This window comes from Lampetra fluviatilis, chromosome 26 (assembly GCF_964198595.1).
Source record: "Lampetra fluviatilis chromosome 26, kcLamFluv1.1, whole genome shotgun sequence".
Classification (NCBI taxonomy): Eukaryota; Metazoa; Chordata; class Hyperoartia; order Petromyzontiformes; family Petromyzontidae; genus Lampetra; species Lampetra fluviatilis.
Window position 1 is genome coordinate 10,098,069 of NC_136300.1, and position 6,000 is coordinate 10,104,068.

A 6,000-nucleotide genomic window follows, 5' to 3' on the forward strand; every position below is an offset into this window, starting at 1 on the left:
TCACTGAGATTTGGGCACACATACCGCATTTATGAGTCTCTGCTCATAACGAGACCATCGTAAAACAAAATGTTGGGGTACTCAAGAATTACGACCGAGAGCAGTAAATGGTTTCACTCAGGGCAAGGTCAGTGTGAAGTTCTACATTTGCGTTGAGTCTCGCGCTAAACCCTTACAAATATTCGGGTCTCATAATCAGTGAACCAAGTAATTTGTCTCCAGTGGAGTGTGCCGCGAAAGTCAAACGAAAGTCAACAACGCCTGCTGCTTCGTCCACTTGCGTAACGAGAAACACATCTCGCACGCTCCTCATGGATTGAATGCGCCTGTACACACACGCACGCACTGATGGGCTGGTGGACTACCCACTCATCTGGTGGGCGACACACGCCCCTCGTGGATCACACACCTGGTTGGCTACATACAGCTTGAGGATCACACACCTGGTGGATTACACACCTGGTGGGTGACACACCTGGTGGGTTTACACACCTGATGGGTTACACACCTGGTGGGTGACACACCTGGTGGACTACACACCTGATGGGTTACACACCTGGTGGGTTTACACACCTGGTGGGTGACACACCTGGTGGGTTACACACCTGGTGGGTTACACACCTGGTGGACTACACTCAGCTTCAGGGTTACACACCTGGTTGGGTAGAGAGCTGGAGGATTACACACGGACACTTACTGGGCGTGGTGCTATTGGCAGACGTCCTTGTGGTTTAGGTCGCGCCCGTTGAGGAGAGGGCGTCTCCGCGTCTCGGTGTTTCTGTATTTCAAACGTGTTTTGAGATTTTTTTTTCTTTCAGATTATTAATATCATGACGACAACTAAGCAATCATGGGGGCCTGACAAAAACAGTCTCCTCCGCCTCTAGGATGTATACACAGACGCCTCGTTCCCATGTTTTGGATGTGTGGCTGATGGGATTTGTACGTTTTACAAGTATTTTTACATCCCATCGGCCACACGGCCTTCTGGAAGTCCATCTGTTCAGCAGCATTGGTTTAACACAAGCAGACCCTGGATCAGTTTCGACACCCATTGTCTCATCGGCTATAGATTTCCTCATTGAGCCACATCGTTGAGCTATGATTTGTGGCCAGGACGCTTCTGAAAAATAATAGCTGTGGGCTTTACGTGGTAAAATAAAAAAAAAGTGTATAGTTTATTTCTTTATTTTTTAGGGATTTGCTGAACTTCTCCATACTTTGCACTCCGATCGTTTTTTTGTATTGATTGTTTTTGTAACTTTCTGACACGCCCCTACTGGACATCTGTGAAAAAGCGCTCCACAGCTTATCGGATTTCCCCAGGATAAATTAACATTCCGATTTAACCAACGTTGACGAACTGCCTTCTACTGTTTCGAGGCAGTTAATCTTTCCGCGGTACTGTCGATCTCACATGGCCAGCGGTTTATTTTTTTGTCGCGGGCGACGGTGGCTATGCACGCGTGTAACCCAACACCGTGGTGGAGAGAGTTGGGTGGATCACACAAATGTTGTGAAACAACCTTCTCAGGAAGGCGTCAGTGAGCCGTAGCCCTCCCTCGCCAGAAGACGCGCGGTACAGCAAGCGTGCACTCCGCCCCGTTCCATCTGTACGGAGTCGAGTGTTGTTGCCTCTCGCAGGCGTGGGCTTTGCTCCGGGTTTTCCCTCTCGCGCGTACCCAACACACACTCGCTTGGGTGACAACGTCTGAACACACGAAAAGTTTTGGATTAGCCATATTTGTTCGTTGTTGTACAGAGTTAGACCGATAATTTTAATCTAAATTATCTGATGGTTGTTATTGTTTGACTTGCATCCCACTGGGATTTTTTTCACACAGCATTGATACACGGTGCTTTTTCTGGAGGACTTTGCTGTTTTTTCCTGGATTTTTCTGTTTGCGCGTAGTCACTTTAAGATGTTTTCTTGTTCATGTTTTTGTTTGTTGCGGTTGCACCCAATTCAAGAGCCGAATGGCTCACAGGGCTATAGCTAATACATGTGTAGTGGTGATACGCGCTGGGGTAGCGATCGGGTGCCAGCGCGTCGTGATTGGCTGTGTGTGTGGTGACGCGCGCTGACGGTGAGGGATCAGGGGTCAGCGCGGGGTCGTGGGTTGTGTGGTGCTGATTGGCTGTGTGCCGGTGACGCGCTGGAGAGGGAGTGATCGGGTGGCAGCGCGGCGTGATTGGTTGGGGAGTGGAAACACGCGCTGGGGGAAAACGGATCGTAGAGATAGCGCGTCGTGATTGGTTCACTAAGGAGCGATGCTCACGTCGAGGTCCGCATCCGCTCCGTCTCCCGTGAGGAGGGACTATATAAGGTGATGCGCACGGGCGTACGGGGAGAGTGTAACCAGCGAAGACTGAAGACGGAGAGGAAGAGATAGGGCCCTGCGGTACCCAGTCCCGCTGTCCTGTGGGGACCGGGACTCTGTGTAACCCAGAGGCGGAGTGTAGGGTGAGCATGCAGTGTGAGCATGCAGAGTGTGTAGCCAGAGGCTTAGGGTCTACACGAGACGAGTGATGAGTGTGTAGCCAGAGGCATAGGGTCTACACGAGACGAGTGATGTGTGTGTAGCCAGAGGCATAGGGTCTACACGAGACGAGTGATGTGTGTGTAGCCAGAGGCATAGGGTCTACACGAGACGAGTGAAGAGTGTAGCCAGAGGCAGAGAGTCTACACGAGCTAAGTGAAGAGTGTAGCCAGAGGCAGAGAGTCTACACGAGCTAAGTGAAGTGTGCAGTCGGAAGAATAGAGACCACACGTTGTATTGTGACAAGTCAAGATTTAATAAAAGTGTGTTACCCGTCAAGGAGTTTCCTGCCGTCATTTCCAATACTTCAACTGGCGTCAGAAGTGAAACAGTCTTCCAAGCATGGATACAAGGAAGACCAGTCGGACCCACGGGATTGACCGCGAGGATAACCTTGACGACCCGGGCCAGCTGCCATCGGGGGGCGAGGACGAAGAATGGCCCACGCTGCAAGATCCGCCGACGGCGCCGGATGAGAGACTGGGGACCGATGCCGTGCTCCGCGAGGCGCACTCCCGTCTGGCGAAGCTGCTGCTCGCCGCCGCGTCCATCCTGGCGGAAATCAGCTCGTCGGCTGGAGCGGGGACGGCGGCGGACATTCTACAGGGTCGCCCCGCAGATTCCCGCCAAAATGACTTGGCGATTCCCGCCATTTCATCTGCGTCGACTTTTGGCGGGAACGGCGACCGCCACGTGGCGGCGGTTCTCCAAGCGCGCCCTCTTACGTCATCAACGCGCGCTGCGGACCGCCATCAGACACCCGCCACTGGGGCCGCCATCTTACACACCGACGAGGCGGCGGGAAGGAACCACGAGGCAGAGGACGACTTCATTTTTCAACAGCGCCTTCCCGCACTGTCAGCCTTCAAGGCGGAAGGCGGGGACTGGGGCCAATTTCAGCGCAGGTTTTTGGAGCATCAGGAGATGTCCGCCTGGTCCGACGCTACGGCGCTGCGGGCACTGCCTGCCATGTTGGACGACAACGCGCTCGCGGCCTTCATGTCAGCACGGAGGTCGGACCGCTCCACGCTTCAGGCAGCGCTGGGTCTCATGGCCAAGGTCTACGGACCTCCCTCGGCGTGTCGCCATCATTTTTATGCAAGGCGGAAGGCGGACACGGAGACCGCGCTCGCCTATCGCACGGCGTTGCTGGCTCTCGCCGATGCCGCATTCCCTCGTATGGACGAGGAGGGCCAGGATGCGATGGTTTTGGAGCAGCTGCTTAAGTTGGCGCAGGACCTGGGGGTCCCCATCAACACGGCCGACGACATCGATATTTCTTCCTTGCGGGTCGCTACGAGTATACAAGCGCACGAGGTCCTTCAACGCAAACAGGGGGTCGTCTGCAACGCTGCCGTGGCCTTAGCTCCGGGTTCGGTGATCACCGAACCCCAAGTCGTCAGCCCACGAGAGGAGGCGTTCACCGCGGGACGACCAGGGGACTGGAGGTCGGGGGGTCGGTCGCCTCTACGATCGGCCCGCAAGCTGGAGCAACCGAGATCTCCGACGACCCTCATCACGTGTTATAACTGCGGCCTCCGGGGCCACGTGGCGTCCGGTTGCCGCGCTCCACGTCAGCGCGCCATGGGATCTCGGCTGGACGACGACCAAGGCCCCAAGTCATCCCTACAAACCCCGGCAAGTCGCGGCACCTCACATGCTCGGCCCACACACTCGACACGCATGGGCCGTCGCGGGGCGGCGGAGGAGGGCCGGTTAGGGTTCGGGGATTCGGTTCGGCGAGGGGGGTTCGGCCGGGACCGGGGAGACATTGAATGGTCGGAGTTGGGGCACAGAATTGTGGCTGCTTCAGCGGGTTCATCCGTCGTTACGGGATCTATTGATGGGGTCGAGGTCAGGGTATTGGTGGACACGGGGGCGTCGGCGACTATTATATCGGACCTCATTTACAACATTCTCCCCGTCCAATGCCGTCCGCTGCTCCCAGTGGATGTGCCATTTTACGCCGCTAATGGGGGATCGTTGGGCATTATCGGTCAGATTAGGGCGTCCATTTGCATTGGAGATATCAAATTGTCGGGACCCGTTTTCGTTTCGTCTTCTTTGGCGGTTCCTTGTCTATTGGGCACTGATTTTTTGGCTAAGATGCCCATTAAAATTCTCATCGATCAGCGTTGCATTGAACTACCATCGGGTCGCCGTATTTCATTTTTGACGAACCCTACTGAGATTCGGACGGCGTGCGCTACGATACAAGCGTTGGCGACACAGACCGTGCACGTGCCCCCGGGTTCACAGATGTTAATTCCCCTCCGGTTGCGGAAACCATGGGTGGGGGGGACTTCGGAATAAGGCATGCTTTTGGGTCCTTCTAACAGGGCTGTCGGGGGGGTCGATTTGTCGGTGGCTCACACTTTGGTTCGGGCTGACAAGGATCCGTTTGTGATGGTTTTAAACGCTGGGTCGCGGCCAGCCGTCATTCAGCAGGGCACCGTGCTGGCTCACGCGGCGCGGGTCCCTGCGGATGAGCGGCTGGTTGCGCACGTTGATCCGAGCCCCACGCAGAACATTGAACCAAGGGAGGACCTTGAATGGGTCCATTCGCTGTGCGCGGGCTCGGACGATTTGTCAGCGGTTCAGTTGGGTGCGCTGCGCGAGTTACTAATGGAATTTTCTGATGTGTTCAGTAAACATAAGTATGACATTGGGTGCACGGATTTGTTACGCCACCACATTGACACGGGCGATGCGGCACCGGTCAGGCTAAATCCCTTCCGACTGAGTCCTGCTGAGAAGGAACATGTTCAGTCGGCCGTTAACGATATGCTTGAAGCCGACATTATTTCGCCTTCCTCCAGTCCTTGGGGAGCACCTATTGTGCTGGTTAAGAAGCAGGACGGGTCCTTGCGATTTTGCGTAGATTTCCGTCGCCTGAATAAGATCTCTGTGGCTGACGCGTATCCGCTCCCCAGGATGGACGAGTCCCTCGATGCATTGTCTGGTGCGCGATATTTTTCGACTCTTGATTTATTATCGGGATTCTGGCAGTTGCCACTCGACGAAGAGTCTAAACCTAAGACAGCATTTCGGACTCCAGGGGGCCTGTTCCAGTTTAACCGGTTACCCATGGGACTTCACTCCTCTCCAGCGACGTTTCAGCGCCTTATGGAGTTGGTTTTGTCGGGCTTGCAATGGGATACGTGCTTGATTTACCTTGACGATGTCATTGTTTTCAGTAAAACATTTGAGGAACACCTCCAGCAATTGAGAGGGGTGTTCTTACGAATGCGATCGGCTAAATTAAAATTTAAACTGGCCAAATGCCACCTTTTTCGTAAGTCCGTTAGATACTTGGGTCACATTGTCGACTCTTCGGGGATCTCTACCGATCCCGCGAAGACGGACTGTGTCAGTTCATGGCCGACACCCACGTCAGTTTCAGACGTGCGCAGTTTCATCGGTTTTGCTTCGTATTACCGCCGATTCGTTGAGCACTTCG